The 20,748-nt window shown below is 35.3% G+C and overlaps 1 protein-coding gene across 1 annotated transcript in view; it reads left to right on the top strand.

The window, feature by feature from the left end:
* DNAJC24 (DnaJ heat shock protein family (Hsp40) member C24) overlaps window positions 1–20,748 on the top strand; it is a 55,705-nt gene that overhangs the window by 5,418 nt on the left and 29,539 nt on the right. The gene's annotated exons all lie outside the window — the stretch shown is intronic.

Here is a 20,748-nt window from a genome sequence, read left to right as displayed (position 1 = left end):
GCTGGGCATTCCAAAGATGGGACCGCTTCTTCCAGGCACATACCACTTCGTTAAGTGATAAATTTAAATTGTCAACTTGCGTAACAGCAGCATTTGACAGTTTATCACATTTTCTTCTTTGATATATTTTCTTCATTTGTCTTCTGAGACATGGTATTTTCCTAATTTGCCTGTTACTAAACTATGTCTGGAAAGTAGTAGGTAATCAAATTTTATTCAGTGAATGAGGCGTATGAGTGTAATCATTTATATTTTAATTCCTCTGTTGATGACTTTAATTTTGTATTTTTAAATTTCTTTTTTTAAAAAAATTTTTTATGTCTTTATTTTGAGAGACAGAGAGCAAGCAGGGGAGGGGCAGCGAGAGAGGGAGGCACAGAATCCAAAGCAGGCTCCAGGTTCTGAGCTGTCAGCACAGAGCCTGACGCGGGGCTCAAACCCATGGACTGTGACATCATGACCTGAGCCGAAGTCAGATGTTTAACCGACTGAGCCACCCAGGTGCCCCTGTATTTTTAAATTTCTAACAACTCTGCCTATTTTCTGAATTTCCTTTTTGGTGTGTGTGTGACTTCCTGATATTGTTTTAGGAATAAAGTAACTTTAAGGTTAATAATGTTTTTTTAAGTTTTTTCTTTTTCTTCAAGTGTTTTTTTTTTTTTTTTTGCTTTTGTTTGTTTGTTTGTTTTAAGTAGGCTTAATACAAAATGCAGAGCCCAAAATGGGGCTTGAAGTCACTACCCTGAGATCAAGACCTGAGCTGAGATCAAGAGTCAGACCCTAAACTAACTGAACTACCCAGGAGCCCTTCTTTGAGTTCTTTTTGTTTTTTCTCTTCCTTTTGTTATAGAGCCTCCTTTACCTATATTTGGTGATCATTGGTCATCTGTTCATCTTTAACAGTGAAATGTTCCACTTTCCACTGCTTCATTATTAGTACATAGGAATGCAGTAGATTTCGATACATTGGTTTTGTATCCTGTCACTTTACTTAATTCATTTATCAATTCTAGTAGTTTTTTGGTGGAGTCTTTAGGGTTTTCTATCTATAGTATCATGTCGTCTGCAAATAGTGAGAGTTTTACTTCTTCCTTACCAGTTTGGATGCCTTTTGTCTCTTGTGTTATCTAATTGCTGTGGCTAGGACTTCCAGTAGTATATTGAATAAAAGTGGTGAGAGTGGACATCTTTTGTTCCTGGCCTTGGGAGGAAAGCTCTCAGTTTTTCACCATTAAGTATGATGTTGGTTGTGGGCTTTTCATATAAGGCCTTTATTATATTGGGGTATGTTCTCTCTAGATCTACTTTGCAGAGGGCTTTTATGATGAAGAAATTTAAGACAATGCAAAGATAAGGAAACACATTCCATGTTGATGGGTTGGAAGAATAAATATTGTTAAAATGCATATACTACCCAAAGCAATCTACACATTTAATGTAGTCCCTATCAAAATACTAACAGTATTTTTTCTCAGAACTAAAACAAACATTTGTGTGGAACCACAAAAGACCTCAAATAGCCAAAGTAAAGTTGAAAAAGAAAAACAAAACTGGAAGTGTCACAATTCCAGATTTCAAATTATATTACAAAGCAGTAGTAATTAAAACAGTATATGGTACTGGCATAAAAATAGATACAGATCAATGAATAGAACTGAAAACCCAGACATAAATCTACAATTTATATAGTCAATCTTCAATGAAGGAGGAATGAATATACAATTAGAAAAAAGACAGTCTCCCCAACAAATGGTGCTGGGAAAACTGGACAGCCATATGCAAAAAATGAAACTGAACCACGTTCTTTCACCACACACAAAAATAAACTCAAGATAGATTAAAGACTTAAATGTGAAACCTGAAACCATAAAGATCTATGAAGAGAACACTAGCAGTAATTACTCTGGACATTAACCATAGCAGCAGTTTTCTAGGTATACTTCCTAAGGCAAGGGAAATAAAAGCAAAAATAAACTATTAGAACTACATCAAAATAAAAAAGCTTCTGCACAGTGAAGGAAATAATCAGCAAAACTCAAAGGCAACCTACTGATGGGAGAAGATATTTGCAAATGATATATCTGATAAAGGGTTAGTATCCAAAATATGTAAAGAATTGATGCAACTCAATATTTAAAAAAAAAAAAATCCAATTAAAAAATGGGCAGAAAACATGAACAGACATTTCTCTAAAGAAGACATCCAGATGGGGCGCCTGGGTGGCTCAGTTGATTAAGCGTCCAACTTCAGCTCAGGTCATGATCTCATGGTTCGTGAGTTCAAGCCCTGTGTGTGGCTCAGTGCTGACAGCTCGGAGCCTGGAGCCTGTTGCGGATTCTGTGTCTCTGTCTCTCTCTGTCCTTCCTCCATTCATGCTCTGTATCTCTCTCTAAAGAAAAATAAACATTAAAAAAAAATTTTTTTTAAAAAAGAAGACATCCAGATGGCCAACAGACACATGAAAAGATGTTCACCATCACTCATCATCAGGGAAATGCAAATCAAAACTGCAGTGAGATATAACCTCACACTTAGCACTATGGCTAAAATAAAAACCATAAGAAACAACAGGTTTTGGTAAGGATGTGAAGAAAAAGGAACCCTCCTGCACTGTTGATGGGAGTGCAAACTGGTCTATCTACTGTGGAAAACAGTAGACGGGTTCCTCAAAAAATTAAAAATAGATCTACTCTGATCCAATAGTCACACTACTGGGCATTTACCCAAAGAATACAGAAACAATAATTCAAAGGAATATATGCACCCTATGTTTATTGCAGGATTATTTAAAATAGCTAAACTATGGAAGCAGCCCAATGTTTGTTGATAGATGAATGGATGAAGACAATGTGGTATATATACACAATGGCATATCATTCAGCCATGAAAGGAGTGAAATCTTGCCATTTACAACAACATGGATGGAGCTAGAGAGTATAATGCTAAGCAAAATAAGTCAGAGAAAGTCCAGTCCTATACGATCTCACTCATTTGTGCATTTTAAGAAACAAAACAAATGAGTAAAGGAAAAAGATAAACCAAGAAACAGACTTCTAACTTTAGAGAACAAACTGATGGTTACCAGAGGGGAGGTGGGTGGAGAGGTGGGAGAAATAGAGGATGGAGATTAAAGAGTACACTTAATGCTGAAAAACAAATAAAATACAAATAAAGTGATAAAAATTTTAAAAACATAGTGACATGTTCCAAGCATATTTGGAGGTTCCTATGCATAACTGGGGGGCTTTCATAAAGTAGAGTCAATTATTTTATTAGATGACTCCACATGTACACTAGCTGAATCAATTTCGGGGGGGGGAATTTCTCAGATCTCCTACCTGGGAAGGTAGGAACATGGGCTCATATTTCTCCATCGGTCAACTTTTTTTGTTTTGTTTTTCTGTTTTTGTTTTCAGTGTAACATTGCATCCTACCCCTCAATATTCTGATATTTCCAAATCCAGAACCTTCTTTGATCTGTCTTCATACAGTAAACCTCAGGTTTTCTGCTGTGGTAGGAGAGAAAAGATACCTGGCTTTTTAGAGGAGGAGAGCTGGAGGTCTGATTATATCTTCTAAAGTCTCAGCCAGTCTCCCTTTTGTTAGTCCTGCTCCTCAACCCCACTCTCAAAAGTACTTAATGCCTTTAGTTCTTCAGGTTGTCTGTCCTTTGCATGAATGAGCTCACCTCTCTGCTGTTTCTTGCTCTAGGCTTAGGTTTCAGTTTTCTCGGGTAGATGGAATTGGTTACCATGTGCTGATCAGTTTTCTGTCTTCTCAGATTTTGGTGTCTCACCTGCTTTTTCTCTTCTTTCCTACTGCATTTGTTCTTATGCACTTATGCTTTTGCCTTTAAAAAAATTACTGTTTTTTTACTGGTATTTTAATGGAGTTTTGGGAGGGAATAAGGATAAATGTATGTATAAATTTGTCATTCGTGGAAACCCTGAACTATTTTCATTTTCCTGTAGGAGCCAGACCACTCTTCCTCAGCTGTGTGCCTTTGCATTTGCTGCTCTCTCTCCCTGATCCACTGTGCCTCTTTCCCTACCTCAGCCTATTAACTCATAACTCATCATTTCAAAACTATCTTAGTTTTAATCCCTGTCTCCCCTAATCCCACCATGTCTGCCTTCCACGTGCGTACCTCCCCTGAGTAGAAGTGCATTTAGTGTTATTTCTCTAGGTTGGGAGAGGTAGAGCTGGCAGGTAAGAAAGAGGATAGCTGGAGCGTGACAAAATGTTTGTTCTGTGTATTCTGTTAGAAGACTGGAGAGACTTGAGCATGTTTAAATTTTATGGGAGTAGGCAAGAAAAGGCTTGATATTGAAATTACGGGAGAGAGATCATAATTGACAGAAAGCAGAAGGGGATTTCTGAAGCATAGGTAGAAGGATTAGCTTTAGGTAAGAGAAGGGAGGGACCTGTCTCCATTGGTACAGGACTGAAGGATGAGAAGGTGGAAAAGAGAGCAGGTTCCTTTGTCTGTTTGGCTGCTGGAAGTCAATGAGCTCTTCTTTGGTGGCTTCTTTTTTCTTTGCAAAGAAGACAGAGTTGTCTGTTGAGAGAAGGTGAGAAAGGAAGTGGAGCAGCAAATTATAGGAGAGAAGATTTTTAACTGGCATTATTCTGGGAAAGCTCCCCATAGGTAGCTAGGTAGGTTGTTAGCAGCGAAAGTCTCAGCCAACAACTAACTGTACAAAAGGCATCCGAAGCTATAAGAAGCACCAAAACAGTCAGCCTAGCATCTTGGCCTCCTTTAGCATGGGTCATGGTGACTTCGGTCCCTGAATTACAGCTTAGCACAATAACTTGTAATTGTGGCTGTGGGTTCAATTATGTTTATGTGTTCTGTTCAAGAAGACAAGGAAGTTTGTATATTATATAATAAGTATATAATTGGTAGCATGTGTATTGTCCTTTATAGATTATACTTCACAGTTTACAAATGCTTTCACATCTTACCTGTTTTTACCTTCTCAGCGGTCCTGTCTGGTAGATAATATTATCTCTGTGTTTGCAGTTGAGAAATATCAAGACTTAGTTACAGTTAAGTGGTTTGTCTGAAGCACACAATTAATATGGCGTAAAATCTAGGCTTGATCACATCTTCTCTGCCTCTGGACTCTCCCATTTATCAGACCTTTCCTAATTGTCATCCAAAAGGATTTACAGTTGTTTAAAGGCATAATTTTCAGTGTTCTAGATATCCATGGAACACCTCATTCATGTACAGTTAATGAAGTATTATACAGGTCAGACAACTCTCTTAATTTTGAAGGGATCTAGATAATTTATAGAGTGAAAGTTATCCTCATTCTTTTTATATAAGTTGAGTTTCTAATAGAGTTGAGAAAAAGAAAATTATGAAAGGAAACCATTGCTATTTATCATGTTTATAATTTTTTTTCAAAAACAGACTTTTAAAGTTTATATTCTTTCCAACTTGAACTACCTTTTCCCTCAGTCTCCGTTTTTCAACAATGTCACAGAACAGTTGGGAGAATAGAATTATATTTGACAAATACCATTCTGAATCTAATTTTGTAAAAAGGCACACTTATTACGTGTACTTTTCGAAGTTCAGAAGATTTCGATGTTAACACTCCTACATAATTAGTTGTTGGGATAAAATATTGCTAAATAGTAGGCTGGTAAGTTTATAGTGCATGTTGATTTAGTAAATACTGTTTTCTTATTTTAATTTTTGTAGATAGTGCTTATTCAAGGTCCTGAATCTGAAAAAAATTCTTACTGACATATTAGAATCCTTTAAGAAGTATAAATAGATACATATAAATGTAAAGTGAGGATTTAGCCTGGAAAACATTTATTTCCCATATTAAGTCTGTTGCCTAATAATTTAATATAATTTAAGTCTGTTGCCTAAAATGAATGTAATTGAATCAGTTCTTCTCAACAACATTTTATTAATAGGGACTTTTCTAATTAATAAAAGTGTATTGCCTTGTTTTCTCCTTATGAACCAATTTTAAAAATATGTTTTACTTTGCTACTAATATAAGTTGAATAATCATTGCTTTGAAATGGTGTAAAGCCAAGAATGATTATATTCCCATAGTTTTTGCAGTTATGCATATGAAAATTGCTGTTTACTAAAGATAAAGCTTCCCCCCAAAAGCTTTGTCAAATTGAAAATTGGGGTCTTTTCACATTGATGTTGATAATATTACAGGATACCTTTCAACTGGAAAAGAATTATTGTGTTGGAAAATTATATGCTGCTGTTACAACATGTTCCATAATCTTAAAGAAAATCCATGTAATTGGAGGTGAGAGTATGCAGGGGAGGCTCTTATTATTAATATTGGAAGGGTGTAAAATGCCACTTAGTACTTATGTGGGCATTCTGAGGTTTTCTTTTGATTACAAGTGGTTATATATAGATTAATGTTAGTCTAGTTATGTAATACATTTTAGCACCTTGAAAAAGAAGGTAGAAAGGGTAGCTGTGATGTAGTCGGAAAATTACCACAGTCAAAAAGAAGAGAGCTAAGGACAATTCTTGAAATAAGTCTTTGAATTGCAAAGTGAAGTGATCTTGATTATAGGAAAGGTACTTTGGTACTAAGAGAAATTTTGTGAAAAATCTGGGGGTGTTGTAAGTAAAAAACAGAAGGGTATAACTTGTAATGAACATTGTGATTTTTGTCACTGTGGTTAACTGTTTAGCTGTCATCTGGGTGTCATGTAAGATGCAAGATGTTAAACTTAGGTATCTCATGGAGACTCTATTATGAATTATTCTTTTCTATGATGTAACTAGTAAGAATAAGACATTTTAAGTGAACATTTAAGTAATGATTTTAGCTAACCATAGCACTATGTATCAGGCATTCTTATCACCTTATGTGCATTTACTCATTTAACTCTGCAACGTGATAACCATTATTATCCCTCACATTTAGACAAGAAATTGAAGCTCAGAAATTAAGTAACACACAGGTTAGTGGCAAGATATGATGACACACTCTATACGTTAAAAACCAGTTAAATAAAAAAGTAAGGATTTACCTTTTCCGTGTATTTTTAAGAACCTTTCTACTGCTTACATACCACAATAATAGATTATATCTTTAGAGAAGAGGTAGAATTTACATTAAAGGTGCAGTATAGTGATGCATTAAAAATGTGAGCTCTGGGGGTGCCTGGGTGGCTCAGTTGGTTGAGCATCCGACATCTGCTCAGGTCATGATCTCACGGCTTGTGAGTTCAAACTCTGTGTCGGGCTCTATACTGCCAGCTCAGAGCCTGGAGCCTTCTTTGGATTCTGTGTCTCCTCTCTCTGTCCCTCTCTTGCTCATGTTCTGTCTCTCTCTGTCTCTCAAAAATAAATAAAATGTTAAAAAAAATGTGTCTCTGGAGGTAATTTTCTGGGTTTGAATTCTGAGTGTGCAACATATTAGTTCTGTGACTGTGAGCCAGCTCCATAACCTTGGGTCCTGTTTCCTTATCTGCAAAAAGATGTGAATCATTATTTACTCATAACAAATACTTATTGAACACCTGCTATATGCCAGCCCTAGTCTAGAGGCATTTAGTGACTATCTGTCCTGTAGGGTTGTTACAAGGATTTAAAGCGTTATGTACATAAAGCATCTAAAGTAGTGTTTGGGCTTCAGTAAATGCTCAGTTATTATTTTATAGTTGTGTATAATAATTCAGCATCAGAAGGTTGATGCTTTGCTGTTTTTTTTTCAGCAGTGAAAATAACAGTTTAATCTTTTTTATTGGCTTAAGGGTTGTCATGAATTTTTGTGCTGGAAAATGCAGACATAGATGGTTGGGGACATAGGTAAAATGTCAGATGTCAGGTTATCTGTTAAAGTAAGGATGAAGAATGTATATCTAGCGATGGCTACATATTTGAGAACTGATTAGTCAATCAAGTGAAAGCAACTTTCTCTCAGACACCTGCACTGTCATTTTCACTCTCTTTGGACTGTCAGCATTCGCTCAAACATTATTTCTAGACCGTGAAAATTTTGTACCACGTTGACCTTCTTGTCAGGTTCAATTTTATTAAATCATTGTTTAGTGATGGTGTTTTGAGGAGAATTCCTCCTCATTTTGGGAATTTGTCTCTGTTTTTTTACCTTACTCTACACCAAAGCCTAAGATTTAGCTGTTCTTGCTAGAAGACAACATATATGACCAAGATTTTTTTGAATTCAGTGCTACTACAGAGACAAGTAGCATTAAAAATATAAATCTTTAAGTAGCTTCCTGGGTCTGGGGTTAGTGACTAACCCCTAGAGGGGTGTAAGGAAGCCTTAGGGTGATAGAGCTATATCTTGATTTTGGTAGTTGTTAGTTGACTATGTATAATTATTAAAATTTACCTAGCTACACTTGAAATGGTAAATCTTATTATATGTAAATAGTTCCTCAATGGAAAAGGAAACAATGAAATCTTTAAAAGTGTGAAGTAGAAAATCCCTTATAATGGATTAAATATCCATCCTTCTAATGACATAGCTTATTTTGAAATGTTAAAACTACTTTTTAGGAAATGAACAATAATCATTTAATCATATTGACTCCAAAAATCCTTTTTGGTTAGAATATAGTTGTAAATACGGGTTTTGATCTTTTCAATGAGACCTCTTCTTATGTAAATCATAAATACTTAAACTATAGTCTGTTATAGTATTATTTCTTTAAGTGTGGTACACATTATTGGTGATATGCAAAAATAATTTTGCATGGTACACAGGTGAACCGTTTTTGTATGGAGAGTTATATCTTTACTATGAAATATTTTATATATACATATACATAACAGCAAATACTTGGTGTTAGGATGAAGCCAAATAATAAAATGAGATCATTTAAAGTCTATCAAAACAAGTAAATGAAGGTTTTACTAATATGAAACTATAGTATAAATTTTGAAGATGATATAAGAATAACTGAAGTTTGGTAATCCCTAGTCTGTAACTACAGATCCAGGAGTCACATTCAGGTGGATGTTTTTTTTCTTTAACTGAAAAACATTAAGAAAACTGAGATGCAAGTTTCTCAGGAAGCATCCATATTTGTGCTTAGAGTTTAGTGCTTGAAGCTTTTGTGCTTTGAGGTTGAAGTTAATTGTAAACTTTCCTCCGTTTGTAGATGGTAGCAAGACTTTATCATAGACCTAATATACTTTTTACAGAGTTTGGCAATATTAAGCACCGCAGTGTTTTGTCATGAATAAATAAAATTGTGCATGTTTTATGTGCATTTTTTAGAAGGTAGGTGATTATCACATTTCAGAAAAACATAATTTTAACAAGTGAGTAAAATAAAAGGTTTAGCACAAAGTTACTTTTCAGATCTGGAGATACTGTTACCCGTCACATAGTATTGTATTGTATGGAAAACCTGTGTTTTTCTAAGTTAAAAAGAAAAACCTCTTGAAGGCAATTAGGTTGATTGTTGGCTAAATTCATCATGTTTTTGCTGTTTTGTTAACTCCTTTACCATAATGGTTGAGGTATATAGGGCTGTTGTATTCCTGTATTGAGTATCTCCCTACCGTTGCCCTGTTGTTGAAATTTCCCTCTTTCTCCCCTTTTAGCTATGTCTGTTCTCTATTACCACTTCTCTTTGAACTGTTTCTCATTACTCCTGTTGCTCCTTCTCATCTTTAGTCATTAGTTCTTTTGTTTTTTTTTTTTCTTTTTTTTGGCTGCTGCCTTTTTCTCCTTGTTTTATTTTTGTCTCTTTTCTCTCCTTTTCCTGTTTTTTCTCCCATGCATCTTTGCCATTTATTGGCTTACAAAGGGCATTGTCAACTCATGGAAATGCATCTTCTGATTATGGAACTTTGGGTGATGGTATTACCTTTAATTTTTTTCTTTTTTTAATTTTAGAGAGCGCACACAAGCAGGGGGAAGAGGGAGAGAGAGAATCATAAGCAGAGTCCATGCTGAGCGGGGCTCGGTTCCATGACCCTGGGATTATGACCTAAACTGAAATCATGAGTCATACGCTCAAGAGTTGGACACTCAGCCAACGAGCCACCCAGGTGCCCCAAGAAATGAAATTGTTGATTACAGAAAGGTAGAACAAAGATACACACTAAATACTCAAAATCAAATAATATGATGAAATTATAGACCAAAAATCATTTTCAAAATTTGTGTAAGACGATAATGCTGAAGCAAAATGGAAATAGTTAAGTAAATGTTTTGTTTTAAAATATATTTATATTTAGAATTTCCTTATGATTTGGTGAATATTATTTTCAGTTATGCCAAAAACCCTAAAAGACATTTGCCCAGTGCTTCCCAGAGGAATGAATATCACATTTTTGCTGAAGCGTTGAAATTCACTATTGTTCGACTTTTTCTTTTATCTATATAAAATAGCTAGAACTTTATTGTGTTTCTTAGGATATATTTCTTTTAGGCATTTAAAAAATATTGAAGTATAATTTGTATACATTGAAATGCACCTTTTTTAGTAATGAGTTTTGATCGACTATTTCTGTATAACCACCGCTATATCCAGATACAGGGCATTTTCATCATACCAGAAAGTTCACTTATGCTCCTCTTCTTCCCTAGGCAACCATGGACCTGCCTTCACTCTCACTATAGATTCCTATAGTCATTGTTTTAAGTGCTAAAAATTCCTTGATGTTTGATTTGGACTTTAATTAACCAAATTAATTATTATAATTTTTAAGGAGAGATGAATTTATCCCTTTTCCTGCTCCTAACTGGTAAACCTCGTAGCATATTACATAATATGCTTTCAATAAAAATGTTGTATAAGAAGTCTAGTTAGCACATTTGGGGTATGTTAGAAGTGAGTTGTATGGGGTTTACATGATCTAAAAATAGCAACTATTATCTTGCCATGTATTTTTAAACGATGCCATCTGACATACGAAGCACTTTTAAAATTTGTCTTAAAGAAAAAAATGGATTTTAGCTCATTAATCCCCTTTTACTTGTTAAGGTTATTTGTGTTTTGACTAATTTTTCCTTTTTCCAAATTAATTTACTCTTAATTTATATTATATAAATATATGCTTAAATTATTTTCTATGTCACAAATAAAATTAATGCTGTTTTATCCATGTTATGTACTAATTAAGGATCAAATAGATTCTTCAACTCTGTAATGGAAATAAAACCCCTTCTCCTTCTGTTAGACTTTTTGATATATTGACTATAAATTGAGCATTACCCTTGGTGCAGTGTGTGGGATAAGGTAGCTCAAAAAAGACCGTCTTTCCTTGAAGCAACTTAATCTAACCGTTACCTTTTAGATATCTCAGAATACTTAAAAATACAAAATACAATTCTTACATTCTCAGAAGGTAAGCCAAAATATTTTGTTTTAGAATAATGCTATTCAGATTAGTTAAATGTATGGATTCAGATCTGTTTATGAAGATCGAAACAATCTGGGTTTGTCTTCAGTCATTCGTTCATCCATTCATTCAACATTTGTTAGGGTTAGTACCTACTGTATTTCTAGGCGTTATTCTGGATGCTGTGGATATAGCAGAGTTTATTGGTAGGAGGAAGACACATGTTTAAATATTAGTATCTAGTGTAATAAATGCTATGACATTTATAGCATATAAATTTTAAAATGTAGTTTCATAGGGAAGCCTGTGTATAGCACAAGGATTAAGAGCCCTGGGCCTTGTTGGGCCACCTGAGTGGCTCAGTTAGTTGAATATCTGACTCCTGATTTTGGTTCAGGTCATGATCTCAGGGTTGTGGGATTGAGCCCTATGTCGAGCTCCCTGATTAAGATTCTCAATCTCTCAATCTCTCTCTCTCTCTGTGTCTCTCCATTTCTCTCTCTCTCTCTCTCTTTCTCTCTCCTTTTTTCTCTTTCTCTTCTCTATCAAAAAAGTAATAAAACAGTTTGCTGGCTTTGTATCTTTTTTGTGTCTTTGAATCTCAGATCTGCTGTTAATGATCTGTGTGATCCAGGAGGATTGACTTAACCTCCCTGAGCCTCAGTTTCCTTACTTGTAAAACTCAAGATAAAGATTTTTCTTGTTCTTTTCTTATTTTTGTGAAGATTAAATGAAATAACGAGTGCAAGAGCATTTATCCAGTGTCTTGCATGTGATGCCTTATTCATCATCCTCACTAGAAATTATGCCCAAGATGCAATTAGAGCCATGTAAAAATATAGCATAATGATACACAAATTTAATCACTAATGTTCAATGTAAAAAAGTTAAAAATGGTAAAATTGCATTTTGGATGTGTGCTTTTAAGCATTCATTATTGGATATGTTAAATATATACACAAATTGCTGTGTAGAGTTATATTACTGTATATATTATATATATATATACACACAAATTGCTCTGTAGAGTTATACTTATGAAACTGAAAATACTGTACTTAATGGAAAATTAAAAGATTTTCAAGATTAGTTGTGATTAAATTTTCACATTGCTTTTGGACTGCAACACCTGCAAAAACTGCTCCTCTGTAAGTGTTCAGTTAGAGAAATTAGTGCTATGTTGGGAAATTAGTGCTGTTACCTATGAATTGCAGGAATGGGAAAGCAAGGTTGCACAGCAAATTCTGCTTGTAGTTTGTGGAAGTAAAATACCCCTCTCCCCCCCTTCTCCTGTTGGGTTGCTGTATTGCAAGAAAGAAAGACGGGAACCAGTAAGTTTGGGAACCTATCCTGCCCACACCGGGTTCATACCCTCATTCTAGTGTAACGGAATGGGTCTCCTTAACACAGGTAGGTGTTAGATTCAGTTCCAGCTTTCATATCTTCTATTCCAGTAACTTGTTCTTTCTTCTTCCAGTTAGCCCCTCTCTGATGTGTGTAACCATCTGAACCCAAATGGGGTCATCAAAATGAAAGTTCATTTCTAGGATACTTTCCAGAATAGGCAAAACATTCTTGAAGCAAAGTCACTTTCATCCTTTGTCCTTGATTATGTGTTTTGCCTTCAGTTTGGGGCTGGAATTCTTTACTGTCCTGTCAGTTTTTTTGATTCTTTTAAGAGTTTTTTAAAGCAATATTTTATCGAGGATTTTTAGTTTTTTTCAATGGGAAGTTGATTTAAATAACTAAGCCCCACAATTGCTAGAAATAAAAAGTCCTCTTCCCATTCAATGAGAGGAAGTCCATTTCCACTGAGGGTATAATTCAAGATCTCCTTCCTAGAGTTTTCCCTTAATAGCTGGTCGAAAAAGTCTCCCCTATGTGTTTCATTGGTATATTGTAATTCTGGTATCCCACTGACCACATCCAGTTTTTACTGTAATTACTTACGCCTATGGTTACCTCTCAGCTAGAAGTAAAGTCTTTGAAGGCAGGTATCCTGTTTCAGTTATGTTTTTGTCCTTCTTGCTAGCACCAACTTCTTATACCTTATGTAGTAAATGGTCACTGCATGCATGCATTGATTGAATTGTACTTGAATTTTGCTGAAATAGAATAGACGGGTTAGGAAGGCACTTGGCTTCTGTTATTTGGGCCTCTCTGTGGGGGTTACAGTATTGTCCTCCCTTTTCTGTTATTCCTTACAGGTTCAGTGATGATGTTAGATAGTTCTTGACCCATGTGAACTGATGACAAAGTAGAGCCACAGCATATGAAGTGATTTCACCCATGGCAATCTTTGAGGCAACATTTTGTCTACACCTGTCCTCCAAGGCTATCCAGCTGTTACATTTCATTTTTAAAAATCAGCCAAGAGTGTGGAACCTTTTTTGCTTTAGGTTTTCAATAGTCTTCTGAAGATACACATTTTTGAGATCCTTAAATAGTGATGCAGAAGAGAATGTTGAGACCAGGAAGAATAAGTGAATTAGACAGTTAAAGGATAGATCTGAAAAAATAACATAGGGAATATAAGTTTATAGTTTTCAGTTTATGAAGTCAAAGAATACTTTTCTTAGGAAGGAGAAATTAATAGTCATTAAAGTAGAAGTCCTTTTAAAAGCCTATTACCCATTTTAACGTGTCTTTAGTTTTGACATGACTGTTTCATAATAATCACAGTGACTGTTGCATACTATCTTATAATTTTAAAACTATTTAAAAATAATGTAACAAATTATTCTATAATCTTAGTATTGGGCTTTTAGAAAGTCAATGTTAAAGTGAACTTCAAGTGGTGAAGTACTCAATTGTAACATTTATTGTTACATAATGAAAAAGGCCAAAACACGTAGGTCATTTAATAGTTTTGTTTCAGCCATGATCTTGTCAGATACATTAAATACCTGCCTGCATCTAGAACGTGTTCAAATTCTGGTGACTATCTAGAAATCCCTAACTGTTCCATGAATGCCATCTTCCTGGGGTATAACAGGAGAGACANGTACATATATATGTGTGTGATATAACATATATTATTATATATATATATAATAATATATGTTATATCACACACATATATATGTACATATATATAAAATTGTGCAGTCAATTCTTACTTGCTATAGTTATGTTCTACAAAGTTGCCACAAACATGGAATCAGCACACTTGGAACCATTGCTTCTAGGGGAAATATAGGGTTAGGTTCCTATGAGCCTTTGGTCACATTTTTCATCAAGTGATCAGTACATAGTCTTGTTTTCTGTTTCTATTTAAAGACACTTTAATAAATATTGTTGATTTATTAACATTGAACTCAGGGCTGAAAGCACTGTAAGTCCTGCCTAAAGGAAGAAGCTTATCTAAAACATGAATTTTCTCTGTAAGACACATCACAGGCTTCTTGTGCTTAGGAACACTAGACAGCACATTAACTATTCTTGGGGGCCATTTTAAACAGTAAAATTAATAACAAAACAGAAAAATGCCAAAAAGGTGATACTAAAAAGATTGTTTATTACATACAGTATGAGAGCTGAAACATGGAGTCACTGTTGGACTTCAGCTGGGAACATGCATGTTGAGAAGCTCTAGTTACTCTGACATGTCCATGAATTACTGCAAAAGCTTTGCAAGTGTTGATCTGGGGGGTTATAAAATAATTTTAGCAAGCAGATAAATTTACAGATCTGAATTCTACAATTAATGAGGATTGACTGCATTTATATATATTTATATTACAGGGCTTGCCAAGTATGGTCCTCCTCTTCCACCACCCCCCATTTTTAAAAAAATTTAAATTGTATTCCAAATATGTTCACTCACATTGTCATTCAATTTTTACAAAACATTGTGAGATATGTGGACAGATGATTTATTCAGTAACTAAGTATTGTCTTGTATGTGCCAGGTGCTACAAATACAATTAATGGTAATGTGATGGACAAAGGTCTTTCATGAATAGCTTATAGTGTAGCAAGCATTCTTTCCATTTTTCAGGTGAGATAATTTTGTACGGTTGAATAACTTCTAAAATCACATAAACAAAGCTAAAATAAGAACTCTATTTTTCATGTTTTATGATCATTGCTGCTCCAGTTTTCTCTTTGTTACTATTTTGAATTCTCCCTTTCTATTAGCTTTCCCCACTTGTGTAGTAAAATATCTTTCAAAGATATTCTCCCTGGTTTACTCCGGTTATCATTCCATTCTTCATCCTTGCCAAACATTCCTCGACTACCATCCATTTCCTTCTCAACTCACTCTCTGTCACCATTGGCATTTCTTCCTACTTAAAAGGCCGGTGTTCTCTACTTGCCACATTCAGTGGATACTAGGACATTTGCTACTATCACAAGCCTTCCATCTGCCTCGAAACTCCTTCCCTGGATGTCTGTAGAGCCTGTTTCATGATTATCTTGTTGCTCACTGCTGTGTTTTTTTTTCCAGCATCTTTTCTTCTATCTGATGTAAATGTTCTATCTGATAAAACTCTGCAGAGTTTTATCTTTGCTTTTCTTCACTTATTACCAAAATAGGGACTCTTTTCTTCCTGAAGTTTAGTTAATTAGTTAAGTAATCTCTATACCCATCTGGATGCTTGAACTCACAACCTGGAGATCAAGGGCCACATGCTCTTCTGACTGAGCCAGCCAGATGCCCCCTAAATTAGGGACTCTTAATCTGAAGTCTGGTGCTTTTGGGGGTCTGTTTATCCCTTAATTATATATAAAGTTGTATATCTTCCTTACCCTAGCTTTTTATCACATTCTTGGAGGAGTTCCTAACTCAAAATTTGAGAAGGACTTCTCTTTGTATATTCCTGTAGCTTTATCTGGTTCATAAGTGACTTGTAAATTCCTCAGCTTCCCACCCCTCCCCTAAAGTCCTGCCTTTTGTTCTCAGTAGTGCAGTTTCCTTATTGTCCTTGCTCCTACCTATCCTCCCAACCCAACCATCCTATCATCAAGTTCAATGTTTTTGTCTTTGAAACAGAAATATGATTATGTCTCTATCATGCAAGTAATGTAGAGTTTTTTTTTTTTTTTTAAGATTTTTTCAGAGAGAGCATATATACACACAGGAGAGGGGCTGATGGAGGGAAGAAGGGAGGGAGGGAGGGAGAGGGAAGGAGAGAGAGAGAGACGGAATGAGAGAATCCTAAGCAGGCTCCATGCTCAGCACAGAGCCCAACGTGGGGCTTGATCTCATGACTGTGAGATCGTAACCTGAGCCAAAATCAAGAATTGGACACTTAACGGACAGAGCCACCCAGGCGCTCTCATGTGGAGTTTTAAATAGGGGAAAGTCCATGTTTCTCAGTGTACTCAAAGTTCCTTTGTGATCTGAATGCAATTTCACTTTTCCAGTTCATTTCTTGTTTTTCCTTTCGAACCATTCTTTTACTCCTTCCCAGTATCCCAGTATGACATAACTATTCTGCTATTCATAACTCTGATATCCATCTTAGTACTTTCCTGTCTTGTATGTGCTGTTTCTCTCTGCCTGGAATACTTCCCAGTTTTACACAATTCCTCCACAGGTAAACTCCTATTCATCCTACAAAATCCAGTTAAATGTCACCTTTATTAAGAAACTTTCCCTAATTTATTCCAAGTTAACACCTTTTTCATGCTGTCATCTTTTCTCAACACCTTATCCTTTCCATTGTATTATAATGAATTGTTTACATGTCTGCTGTCCTTCATTCAGCTTTGAGTCTCTCAAGGGCAGAGATCCCATTTTATTCATTATTGGATCCTCATTGGCTAGTGCAATATCTGGCATGTAATTAGGTGGTTAAAAAGCATTTTGGGAATGGATAAACATAGTTTTGGGTCTTGAACACGGATTATATTTTCTCTATCTGAATCAGAAAACCTTAAAAATGTTAAAACATATTTTAAAACCATGCTTCAGCTGTTAACTGTTGCATGAAACAATGAATGAGTTGTTGACTGCTTCTTTAGGCAATATTTTAAGCATTAGGTGGCAGTAGTGTGTTGTACTTGACTTTACCTTTGTAAATTTTTTTTTTTTTTTTAGTATTCATAACCTTAATATAGTGTCAAAGTGTAAAGGACACAATTGTAGTACTTTTACCTATAACTTTTTGTAACATGATCTTGTTTTCAGCTCATCGAGGGATTCTACAAAAATGAACAAAACACAGCCATGTCAGTCAATGTGTTCTCTCTCTCTTGCCTACCTAAACTGTATTCAGATTCATTACCAAATTACTACTGCACCATCTTAACACTTCCTCATCAACTGTTTAATGGCTGCTTCATAATAACAGTGATTTACAATAAGGAAAACCAAAAATTATCTCAGAGGATATGTTTTCTCAGCATCTTAAGAAGCTTAGTTAGGCTTCTATCTCAAAAGTAGTATATTAAGTTCATTTAGTTTAACTACAATTATTTAAATGCTTGCTTTTTCTTCTTTTTTTTTTAACTCATTAGTTTCTGTTAGTACTAAAGTCATTTCTCTTGTTTGTTGTTTTTAATTTTAGGTGAATTTCCCTCATCATTAGGTAGTTAGAATTGAGAATTGCCACCACCTTTCCAGCCTTTTGCATCTCATCACAACATTAAATTTAGTATACTTACATATGAAAATGTCAATGCTTTTAGTGTACGTTTCATTCCCATTGTAGTTTCCTATAGCTTATAAAGTTAAATCAATAGAATTCATATTTATTTAAGGAAAATCTATACACTTTAGGTCCATGGGAGCATTTCTGAAAATAAAAGAAATAGATAATTTGTACAGGAAACCATTTCAGTGTTGATTCAAAGATGTGCTATGTAAAATAAATCTGTGACATTCTCTTTTTCATGTCTTCTTTCTTTTCTATCTCAGGGGTAAAGCAGTTAAGGGAATTTGAAGCCAGTGTACTAGTATCATTAATTTGGCAGAATGATCAGTTAATAAAAGAAGAGCATGAAAGCGTTGACAGAACACACTGCCTAATTAGTACCTGGTGGCCTTGATGGCCACAGAGCAGAACTCAAGAGTTACTACAAGAGAGGAGCTCTGTGGGCTCTAGCTGTACGTCACCACCCTTACTTAGCAGGGGTGACTTAGTTTGGCATCAGTTTCTTAAGTTCTTAATTATACAAAAACTATGTCTTTCCTGAACCCAGAGGGCAGATGAAGTCAACCATTGTTGCTAATGATCATTGGGAGGTATTGGAGGCAGAGTGTTTAACTTGCAATTCTCTGTGTAGCTGGCTCACGTTGAGTATGTCATCAAAAACTTGTCTGATACGATTTTGGGGGTGGTGGTGACTAACTTTATATTTAAATTGGACATAGTGTAACCCATTGCAGAATATTTAAATTTTTCATGTGTCTTATGTGCGAGGAAGCAGGTGTTGTATCACGCTTGAATATAGTTGAAAAGAAAAACAGACGTGTGACTAGCAAAAGGAATTGGTGCAAGATTATATTTTAGCGGTAGTAAATATCCTAGTTCAAAGTGTAGTGGAGAGGCTTTGAAAGGGTTTTGCATGGATTACCACGATTGTATTACTCAACCACATATTTTACCTATTTCGTTTTTTTCATTTTGCAAATCCCATTCCTACAACCTGCCTCTTAATTCTTTAAATTGAAAAACATCAATACTTACTTACTCTAACTATACTGCATAGCTTTGTTTTCCTTCAGTGTTTTTTAGTCTCTTGCCTCACTTTTTCCCTTAGTCTTTCTTTTCCTCTTCTTATTTTCCTTGCTCCTCTTCTGTTCTCCTTCTCTTATAGTCTCCCTTTCCTCTGCTTTCTTCTTCTGTCTTCCTAATCCCCTCCTCCTCCTTGTTCACTTTCATATCTTTTAACTGTTTTCTTAGAGCTTGCCAGTGATATCAGAATGAGTCTCTGTGGGTTTCAAAGGCAGTGAATATTATAGTGACATTTATTTATTTAAAAATTTTTTTCAATGTTTTATTTATTTCTGAGAGAGAGAGAGAGAATGTGTGTGTGTGAGCAGAGGTGGATCAGAGAGAGAGGGAGACACAGAATACGAAACAGGCTCCAGGCTCTGAGCTGGCAGTCAGCACCGAGCCCGACGCGAGGCTCGAACTCACAAACCGCAAGATCATGACCTGAGCCAAAGTCAGACCCTTAACTGACTGAGCCACCCAGCTGCCCCTATAGTGACATTTTTTATTATTGTTATTTTTTAAATGTTATATTTATTTCTGAGAGAGACAGAGAGACAGTGTGAGCACAGAGGGGTAAGAGAGAAAGGGAGATACAGAATCTGAAACAGGCTCCAGGCTCTGAGCTAGCTGTTAGTACAGAGCCCAACGTGGGGCTCGAACCATGAACGGTGAGATCATGACCTGAGCTGAAGTTGGACGCTCAACCGACTGAGCCACCCAGGCACCCCTATGGTGACATTTAGAGGAGATTTTAAAGATAACTGTGTTCAGATGACCAAAAGGTATCTTTAAAAATATGAATGGCATTAAAATGGCTTTTTTAGAGAATAGAGGCAATCATTAGCCAATTTGGAGAACCAAAGAGATGTCTGCTTCTTTATACTGTTCTGTCAATGTGACCACCACGTAGTCATACTGAAGCCTTAATCGTAGGCTCTCTTTGGGAACCATGGGATTGTGTTACACATAGGATTCTATTATAAATGAATTCATAGGGCTAGTCACAATGAAGTCCTTACTAAGATCAGTTTTTATGTTATGGAGCCAAATTTAGAGCTCTGGGAGAGCATACTGTTTTGGCTCATATATTAGCTATTCAACAACATTTACAGGGGAATTAAGGAAGGTAATTTTTATAGATACTTAAAAACCACAAGTGTGCTTTTTTAAAAATTAATCTATGTATATATGTGTATGTGTATTTGTGTACATATGTATCATTCCTGTCTGAAATATGTAAATGCACAGAAACACAATGTAGATTAGTGGTTGTCAGGGGCAACCTTGTTTTATTTTTATTTATTTATTTTTTCAATATAGAGAACATATTTTATTAAAATAACCAATATTTTCCAAATAAGAAGGTTAGTTAAAAGAAATGCGTCATTTACATTTTTGTAAATCTTAATGTCAGGATAACGGGAAAATAAAGTTTTCTTTTTCCCAGGTTTTCCCAACTGGACTAAGAATTCAAATGACATGACACAAAGTAACAGGAGAATAAACCCTAAAGTTTTTTACATGCACATAAAGGCGCAATAAGGAAATTGATATTCAAAAAAATAATNATCCACGAGCATGGAATGTTTTTCCATTTCTTTGTGTCTTCTTCAATTTCCTTCATAAGTTTCCTATAGTTTTCATCATACATATCTCTTGTATCCTTGGTTAGGTTTATTCCGAGGTATTTTATGGTTTTTTGTGCAATTGTGAATGGGATCAGTTTCTTGATTTCTCTTTCTGGGGGCAACC

This window comes from Crocuta crocuta, unplaced genomic scaffold (assembly GCF_008692635.1).
Source record: "Crocuta crocuta isolate KB4526 unplaced genomic scaffold, BGI_CrCroc_1.0 scaffold382, whole genome shotgun sequence".
Lineage (NCBI taxonomy): Eukaryota > Metazoa > Chordata > Mammalia > Carnivora > Hyaenidae > Crocuta > Crocuta crocuta.
The sequence above is the reverse complement of the archived record's forward strand: the minus strand, read 5'-3'. Positions and strand labels throughout refer to the sequence as shown.